A 10,374-nucleotide genomic window follows, 5' to 3' on the forward strand; every position below is an offset into this window, starting at 1 on the left:
CATGCAAAGTTGAGGTAGGCATCATGGTGTGGTTGGAGGGTTATGTATATCGAGACGCACACCCTTCTAGCCTACCTATAATACCCTTGGGTATTTGAGGTGAGATCCGAAACTGAATCGAAAATGTACACTTAACCAGATCACTACTTAGAATTGGGACATCTGCACCCACCTTGCAACTAAAATGTCTGGCACTAGTTGATATGTGTCTGGATATTATAACATACAAGATGATCGTCATACTGCTATAATAACTTGGGTGTTCTGACTGTTTCCCGAGCATCAAAAAATAGATAATTTTTATGTCATCTTAATTTACATCGTTTATAATTGTAATTGTATTCATTAATTATTCTCACTTGTAGTTTTATTTAGTGAAGTTTTGGTGATATTAGACCCTCTTTCCAACCCCTTGATCAATTTAGTTTTCTCCCTAAATTTTTACGTTGGTACTGATACTAAGGCCTTTAGTATCGATATTGACTCTTGAGTATTGATACCAAAATTGACTACTAGAATCTGAGGAAACTGGACAATATCGATACCCTTAAATAAAGTATTGAAACTTCAGATGACATCCTAAGTATCAATACAAAAATTAGATTTGATGTTTTAAAATTTTATTCAGTATAAATTTCCTTGCTTAAGGTATCGATACTATCGATACCAAAATAGGGCACTGGAATTGAAAATTGAAATGATACTGGTACCCTATCTTTGAGTATCGATACCCAAAGAACAATATCGATACCTAAAGAACAGGCATCGATACTCCCAACCAAACCCCTTGTTTTAGGCTATCTAAATAACGATATCGATACTGCTCACCCAGCACCAATACCCAAGCTCAAAAATGATGTGTTTTGAGAACAAAAATACTATCCAATTTTCCCTAAAAGCCCTATATGGTACCAATTTTTATTTAAGTTTATGTATGTTAAGAGGGGTCATTATAGGCTAATATCATGTTGATAAACACCATAAGCTAAAATCTACTATGATGTGCTTACATGCTCATAAACTCATGAAAACTAACTAAACACATCTAGTAATATACAGGTGGTAGAGATGAGTTATAATGTGTTTTCTTGATTCCCAAGCTATTACAACACTCTTCAACTCAACCAAGGACTAGCTTTTCATTTCCCTTGGTTTTAGAGCTTTCTTCAATTTCTCTTAATAAACAAAGATCAAGAGAAGTTACTAATTTACCAAGGAAATTAAAAGGAATTTAAGAGACTTTCTAAGGCTCAAATCCATAAAACGGACTGGTTGGCTAAGGTTTCTTAACCCTACTAAAACCCTTCCCATGGCTACTATGACAAATGGAAAGGTTGAGGGCTTGATTTAAAGTTTTTGAGGGTGAAAGTTATGATTCTTACCTTTGCTAAGCTGAATTACATGAGTAGACCACTAAATTTTCCACTTTTGCTCTTGCTCTAGGAAGAAGAATAAAGTTGAATGAGACAAAGAAGACGACAAGGTTGTGTAAGAGGAAAAAGAGGTTTGACGTGTAACTCATGGCAATTAAAAGGTTTGGCCTTTCAAATAAAAAGGGGTAAATTACTTCTTTGATGTCTCAAGCTTTGGTAACAAATAAAAATGCCCCTTTTAACTCCAATTGGGCTCAATCAAAGCCAAATTCCATTCTATTTGGGTCAAGGCTTCCCACAAGGCTAAAGAACTTATTCTAAACTCTTTTGGTTTAGCCTGAAACTACTAACTTGAGATTTGGTGCGTTACACAATGAATAAAATAGGAGAGAGGGTAAAGTTCAATTACTAAATTTGTAATTTACTCTTTCATTAATGAAATCCAGTTATCGTTAAAAAAATTAAACATAACTCAAGAAGTGATTCTAGTAATAGAAGAGAATGAAGCAAACACATTTGGTCAGTTAGTCAATTTGCTCATTTTGTTTCCCACTTTCCTTTAGGTCATGTATTCTAGACCTATAGGAGCACTTTTCATATTTCTCTTAAAGTTTCTTTTCTTCTCCCTTCTAGTACGATTAGTATTGGATTATATTTTGTTAATGATTTGAGTTTGAACATTTTTTGAATTAATTTAGCAGATCTGGGTCTTCTAAAAAAATTAAATTCAAATTTTAAAAATTTATCTTATAATGGGTTGTATAGTCAATAGCATTGGGCTATAAGTGAAGTAGTTACTTAGCCTATTAATTAGGCCCAAAATATAAAAGAGTTAGCATTATCGGTTTCAAATACTATAAACATTGGGCTATAAGTGAAGTAGTTACCTTAGCCTATTAATTTGGCCCAAATATCAAAAGAGTTAGCATTATCGGTTTCAAATGCTATACAACATTGGGCTATAATGAGTAGTTACCTTAGCCTATTAATTTGGCCCAAAATATCAAAAGAGTTAGATTATCGGTTTCAAATTCAGTATTGTTTTGTGGAAATGCTTTAAGTCGTGTATTTCTAAGTTTAAACCTTTTCTACTTTACTCTATTTATGTTTTTTCAGTTTGTCTAGTAAATTTTTATGTTTGTGAGTTTTCTTACAAATGATTTTTCAAGTTATTGGATCAATTAAAGTCTTTTAAAATTTCATTTTAGAATTTGTGATTGTAACTTAAAATTTTTATGTTGTGAAATCTTCTTCTCTCGATTTAAGATTTTTTTGGATTCATATGAAAGAAGTAATGATTGATATTTTAGAGATAAGAGTTATTTGTTGAGAATACTGATGGAACGATGGAGAGTTTTAAAAGAATGAGTTCGAGAGAGAAAAGAGGTCAAAATTAATCGAGAAATTAAGGTGTTTAAGAAAAAGAGACTACCATATGAAAGTGTTTAAATTAGAAAAAGCAAGGTTAGTACTTTTCTATTGGATTGATATTTAAAATATATATATTTGAATAGTATGAGGGACTATTTAATAATTATTTAAAAAAATTTATCAATAAATGCAACTACCAAGATGAAGAACAACTTGTTATATCACTTTAATTTATACATTTCATAATGAAAACAGATAAAAAAATATGGATCACTATTAGAATCCGTACCGTTTGAACTCGGCCGGATCTAAAATGGGTCGTAACGTATACCATCTTCACCCAACAAAAACCCTAGTAACCCTCTCTTATTTTCCTCTCTTTCACACTCCCTTCTTTGCAGCGGCTAAAAGGTTCTCTCTCATTTCTTTTCCTCTTACGCTTTCCTTTTCTTATAAGCTTGCTACTCATAGCCTTTCATATTTGTTTCCGTTTTATGTTTTCAGATCTCAACTTTGAGTATCATTGTTGTCAATCAAGCTATGGCTTTGGTGAGTTTCTTTTTCCCTTGACACGTTGAATTTGATAATTTAGCTGTTAAAAAATCGTAGAAAACGAAGTGATTACTGAGAAGTCATCGAATTGATTTCGATTGGAGTTCAAAGCGTCGAAGTGAAAAATTTGAAGCATCTTTTTGCATATAAATGAAGTAGAAGATTGAATATAATCTTATATTATTATGCTCTTAATTAATGGAATAGTTGACGGGTTTTTGCAAATGTTAATATTGTTCACGAATGGATTTTAACCTATCCACTTTCGGTTTCATTGTGATCGAGCAAAAAGGAAATGAGTTTTACTGCAGAGAGTTGTTTAAGATTTAAGGTGATAGATCAAGTATGTATAATAGATGGAGATGCTACGTACTATCAATTTTGGAATGTGAAAATAGATGATGCTTTTCGTGAAAATAGTTAGATCTGAGTTTAGATTTGATATAATCATGTATTTGAAAGATTTACAAAAATCTTTAAGAATTTCAAATCTACTGCTAAATAGGCATCTAGTAAATCCATAACTGTAACATTTACATTACATTTTTTTTTATTTTGCAATTTATGATCCAAATCCATCTTTCGGAATCCGAGTTGGAAAATACAACCTAAAAGAGTTCCTGCAAAAAATAATTCGTCATTATTAGATCAGTAGTTTACTTTTTCCTTTTTATTTATAGGAATTGATTGTGGTGTTTGGTGCTGGAATTACCTTTTTAAACCTTGTGGATGTTTGATTTACATGCAGGTCTTGCATGCTGGAAGCAAAAACAAAAATGCCTTTAAGGCACTCATTGCCGCAGAATACAGTGGTGTGGAGGTCAAATTGGTTCAGAACTTTGAGATGGGTGTCTCGAATAAAACTCCCGAGTTCCTCAAGATGAATCCCATTGGAAAGGTAACCATGCTTATTAATAGAAAAAATTTTGAGAGTGCTTTTTCATGTGTAAGTTGTACTTTTTTACTTTAAATTATCTGAAAGAATATCTGTGACATTTATGTAGGTTCCGGTGCTGGAAACACCCCAGGGTCCCGTATTTGAGAGCAATGCTATTGCTCGTTATGGTTAGAAGAGACAAATTGATATCTTACATTTTCTTCCGGTGATAGTTGTTTTCTTATTGATATCCTTACTTTCATTTGCAGTTACTCGCTCAAAGGCTGACAACCCTCTACATGGTTCTACATTGATTGATTATGTAAGATTTCTTTAATACTAATACCATGATCTTCTGGCATCGGTTAAATTTATTTCAAATCATTATACTTACTGTTTGTATAATATTTGCTCGCTTTCAATCAGCTCGTATTGAACAGTGGATTGATTTGCATCCATGGAAGTTGACGTTTATTGTTAAATGGCTCTATCCAAGATTGGGTTTGGGTTTTTCTGTTTACCTTCCTCCGGTAAGTTTATATACAGTAGTTCTAGAGAGATTTTTTTAATTCCTCAGATTTGTTCATCATTTTAATTGGTTTTATTTGCTAAAATCGTGTTTAGTATCTCTTCTATGATTCTTTTTCTATGCATTTTAAGAGGATCAACCATTGTATGACAAATTCAGTAGGCACTTCATACAACTGTTTTGTGTTCTTAGTTTCTTCAAATTAATGGATATAAGCACTTGAAATCGAAGTAATTTTGGTACAAAAGCACACCTGTTGGACTGAGTGGGCTGGCTGCTTGCTCTTTGATTCCTTCGATGTTGTCATTTTTCTCATCTAGTTTTAATTGATTTTCCAATTTATCTGAGTAATGTAGGCTGAGGAAGCTGCTATTGCTTCATTGAAGAGAGTGCTGGGCGCATTGAGTATTCACCTTGCTTCCAATACCTACCTGGTCGGACACTCAGTCACCCTTGCTGACATTATCATGACATGCAATCTATTTGGTTTCACGAGGATCTTGACCAAGAGTTTTACCTCGGAGTTTCCTCATGTTGAGAGGGTTCTGGACCATGGTTAATCAACCAAGTTTCAAGAAGATTCTTGGTGAAGTAAAGCAGGCAGAGACCGTGCCACCTGTTGCATCAAAGAAGCCTGCAGTCCAGCCTAAAGAGACTAAACCAAAGGCCAAGGCTGAACCAAAGAAAGAAGCCAAAAAGGAGGTTGAGAAACAGCCAGCAAAGGCAGAGGCTGCAGATGAGGAAGAGGCACCAAAGCCCAAACCAAAGAATCCTCTCGATTTGCTGCCTCCCAGTAAGATGGTACTCGATGATTGGAAGCGATTGTACTCTAATACAAAGTCAAATTTCCGCGAGGTTGCTATTAAAGGTATCCCGGTTGATTTCATTGCTTATTGTTTCGGACTGTGTTTTCCAAATTCTGATTTGTTTCCTCGGTCTCTTTTTATTATAGGATTCTGGGACATGTATGATCCCGAGGGTACTCACTCTGGTTCTGTGACTACAAGTACAACGAGGAGAATACAGTCTCGTTCGTCACCATGAACAAAGTAGGAGGATTCTTGCAGAGAATGGATTTGGCGCGCAAGTATGCTTTTGGTAAGATGTTGGTGATTGGATCCGAGCCTCCATTCAAGGTCAAGGGATTGTGGCTTTTCCGCGGGCAACAAATCCCTCAATTCGTCCTTGATGAGTGCTACGACATGGAACTCTATGAGTGGAAGAAGGTCGATATCACCGATGAGGGTCAGAAGGAACGTGCGAGTCAGATGATTGAAGACTGTGAACCTTTCGAGGGGGAGCTCTGTTGGATGCCAAGTGCTTCAAGTGAGAAGTTAAACTATGTCTCTGCGTTTAAGCTTTCTATTTTCTATGCTATAATATTTCATTTGTGTTTTTGGTAGACGTGTGTGTCATTAATTGGATATCAGATACTGTTTTTCTGAGTAACCATAAATTATCAGCACAACCAAGTTCTGCTTGTCGGATGTACGAACTAGGGTCGGTTTAAGTGCTATATTTGTTTCACAAGTGATTCGAAAAGACTACCTTTTTCTGTTGCTGTTTTGTTTCATAGAATCATAATGCTTGTTAAACGTGTTTAAATTAATCCGATAGGTCAAAAATATGCTGTTAGTTCCTGGATTTTATCCCTAAACTATGACTCTCACTCTAAATTGGTCCCTCAACTTTCAAATTTATCCCCAAAATAGTGTGCAAGACCTGGCCGCTAAAAGCCTTGATCATACTGTCGTGGTCAAACTTATGGGTAGGAAGATCGGTTACACCACTCTGTAACAAAATATATGAGCTTTGGAAACCCTCTCAACCAACTCGTGTTATGGATATTGAGAATGACTACTATCTGATTACCTTTCGAACTCATTTGGACTTTCTTAATTTTATTACGGATGGACCTTGGATGATTTCGGGCACTACTTTATTGTGGAGTCATGGACAGTGGATTTCTCAACGTCTCAGGTTTACCCGAAGACGATAATTGCTTGGATCCGTCTCCCCGGACTCCTGATTACGTTATACAAATGTAGCCTAATCACTGAGATCGGGTAATGCATTGGCTCGGTGGTCAAGATTGACTTTCAAACGAAGAACGGACGACGTGGCCATTTCACCCGTATAGCCATTCGTATTAACTTGGATAAGTCATTAGTCTCGATGTTACTAATTAATGGTCGCCTGCAGCCTGTTGAGTATGAGGTTTTGCCATCCATATGCTTTGAATACAACAGATTCGGACATGTCAGAGACTGTGCTCCCTCAATACACCATCAATGCCTCTAGAAGAGTCCACGAATTTGCCAAATCCCCCGAGCCGATCTCTGATATTTTTGTGATTGGTCTCGAGGACTCCGCTTTCGGTCCTTGGATGTTAGTTGCGAGAAAGCAGCACAAAGCTCGTAATACCTCAAAATTTTGGCTTGTGACCAAAGTATAAAGTTGGGAAAAATTTAGAGATCTAAGTGGTAATTTTACTAAAAAGTTTTTTATTCCATAAATGGATAGTTTACTTTTGAGAGTGGGTTTTTATTGAAAACAGATTCTTGATCTGAAATTGGAGTTAAAAAAATTAGAAAGTGTTAAAGTTCGATAAAAAATCAGTAAATTGGATCGAATAGAAATTTTTGGAAAATTTGAAGGTTATTAAATTAAGATTATAAATATTTCCACATGTTAAATATGATGGAAAATATTATGGACCATTGGATTTGAGAATTTATTTCCATGTTCAATTTGGACCGTTGGATGAAAAATGGCAAGATTAAAATTTTGGAAAGATTGCATGGGCAAAGTTGTAAAGGGTGAATTAATTTGTTCATTTGACTTTGGAAAGATGATAGATTTATGTGGCTTGGTATGGATGTAATCATAAGGATTCATTAATAGTAAATTAATCATTTCTATTAAATGAATTTTAAACTCATTTAAGCTTAAATAAAGGATAAATTGACATGAAATTAACTAAATTTCATGAGACCAACCCATTTTTCAACTCCATTTCATGCTCCCCATGACCTAGGTAAATAAATTTTATTTTTCATTTTTGAGCAATTTCCTTTGGATTTTGGATTAAGCCATGAAATAGAAAATTGTTCTATTCGAAAAACGCTATCATTTGGTACCATTATTGCATGCTAATCTTGCTTGAGTTCAAGATCCCAAATTCTAGGGTTTATTCATATTAGGGTTTATGTATTGATATTGTATTTTGATGTTATTGAGGTTGTAGAATCATTTCCAAGCTTGCTTGATGATTAAAACATGTTCAAAACTTCTTAGAAATGTCTACATGATTTTTGGCCTAACCCTAAAATTGAGGGAAGTTTTTGTTTTGATTTATTTTTATTAGGTTTGATTTTAGAGAGTTATAATGTTGAATGGAGGTTGATTTCATTCTCAAATCGAATCGAAATTGAGTAAAAATCATGAAAACCCTAGTTGAGTACTTGAAGTATTCGACCTTGACCTTAGAGGATGAGAAAAATTATAGAAAAAATTATGTAGGGGCTGGAAATGATGCAGGAAGTATTCTACAAGCCTTAGAAAAATTTGGGGACCATTTGTAATTTATAAAAGTTAGGGGACCTATTCAACAATTATGGAAAATTATGGGATCTATGTGTAATGGTCATGTAGTTGAATTACTATGCTGGAAATTAATGTTTGAGTGTTGAAATTGAAGTTGAATGTGAAATTGGTTATTTTGGGAAGTTGGTAAAGTTGAGGCTTAAATCGAAAATATGGAAAAGTTAGGAACTTAAGTGAAAATGTTACGGGAAATTTGGATAAAAAGGGAATTGAATGGTCAAGGGTGTTACAAAGCTCCTAATAAACAAGCTACTTTGGACATAATTCTAAGGAATATGTCATTGTTGGCTCTCGCTTTAGCTCGATCCCCGTAACACCAAGTAGAAAAGTTCGATCCCCGTTCGCAAACCGGCTTTGACCCGCCTAGGGCCTTCCATTATTCAGCGCTCATCTAGTATTCATTGACCTTATCACGACACTTGATAACTCCCTAAAAAGGTTACTTTTAAGGCATTTTCACTTAAGTTATTGTTTGTTTAAAAGCTCATTTTGGTCATTTTAAGATCATGTAGTTGCATATAGTTGCATTAGTGGTGGTGCTATTTTATCTTGTAAAGGTGTTGTAAGAGGGAAATGTGTGGTTGTTTATGTTGTGCAGGAAATATCAAGCAAAGGTTGCATTGGGGGAGGCTGTGACATCATAGGTTACTGAAGCAGATTGAAATGCCTTGGCATTTCTAGCGCAGAAAAGGACTAAAAAGTATTTTTAAAAAAGAACAACTAGAAAGGCACGTGTCTAATGGTTATAACCGCCTACTGGGGACCACTTCCACCTGGGAGGATCAGACTCACACCCAAGGAGTGATTCTAGGGGTATGTGGAGTGTTAAAGCCCATTAATACCCTTGGATATTTTTTTTATTATTATATACACCTTATATGAGAGAGAAGGAGGTGGACGCATTGACCATCTTCAAGGAGATTTTCTTCACCTTCTCCACTGTATCCTTTCTTCCATTCTCTTAGTGGTGTTCCTCCATTAATTAGCTCCAAGGAGTGATAAGCTAGGCATCCGAGAGGAGCTAGCAAGCTAAGGCAAGTCGTGGTGGTTGAGGAAAGCTCCGGCTGCACGCGTCGAAGGCTCCTTCTCCGTTCCCCTTTTCTGCTATTTTTCATTTAATATTGGGTTGTTGGAACGAAAATTTCATGTTTTTTCATGGATGATTTGAACCCCACCATGAACTAATCTTATTTGGTAGGGTTGATTTTATGGATGTTTGATATTATTTTAATGGTAGATTTAAATTTATATTTTGCATTTACTTGTTTTTCTTATGAATGCTTCATCGTCTAAGTTTGTAGGAGATATAAGAGTGTCCATCACTTAGATGAAGGCTAGGTGTTTAAGAGAAACTTAGCTATTAATACTTGTAGTATTCGAGAGAAACATAAGTAAGATGCATAAGCAATGGTGTCGTGACACTATTATATAATTTCTTGATAGAGATAGCGGGAACACTTGCAGCAAACCTGTCGAGAAAGCGATTTTTGATAAATCAAATCTGCTTGAGAGATAAGTTTTAGCATCCTTAAATCAACCTTACCATTCATTCCCGTGGAAGCTTGTGTGAGGATTATCAAACTATCATTTATTTGTTTTTACTATTTTCATTATCTTCACATTTCTATCATTTCAACATTATAATATCTTGCCCTACATTTTTATCTGCCACCACATCATACTATCAATCCATATCCACCAACATACTTTTATTACCGTGACATTCTTCATTGGTACTATCATCACTAACTATAATTAGATAGAATAGTGCTTTGCTTTGGTTAAACTTTGTAATTTCCACCAATTCCTGTGGAGATGATACTCACTCATCACTTTATTACTTGAGCGATTGTATATACTTGCACATTATTTGCGTATAATTTATAGTACTCACAACCACAAGTTTTTGGCACCGTTGCCAGGGATTGGCAACGTGAAATTAATTAGTTTTGCCATGACATTTTATTTTTGCTTTTTATTTTTGTATAGTTACTTGATATTTTGCTTTATTTTTTAGGTTATTTAGTGTATGCCTAGAAGACATTCTGACGAGCCATTGGAACCTG

General features: G+C 34.9%; 1 pseudogene; it reads left to right on the forward strand.

Moving 5' to 3' along the window:
* Positions 1-3,096: 3,096 nt before the first annotated feature.
* On the forward strand, positions 3,097-6,229 carry LOC120142622 (annotated as a pseudogene).
* The last annotated feature ends 4,145 nt before the right edge of the window (positions 6,230-10,374 follow it).

Source organism: Hibiscus syriacus, unplaced genomic scaffold (genome assembly GCF_006381635.1).
Source record: "Hibiscus syriacus cultivar Baekdansim isolate YM2019G1 unplaced genomic scaffold, ASM638163v2 tig00110831_pilon, whole genome shotgun sequence".
Lineage (NCBI taxonomy): Eukaryota > Viridiplantae > Streptophyta > Magnoliopsida > Malvales > Malvaceae > Hibiscus > Hibiscus syriacus.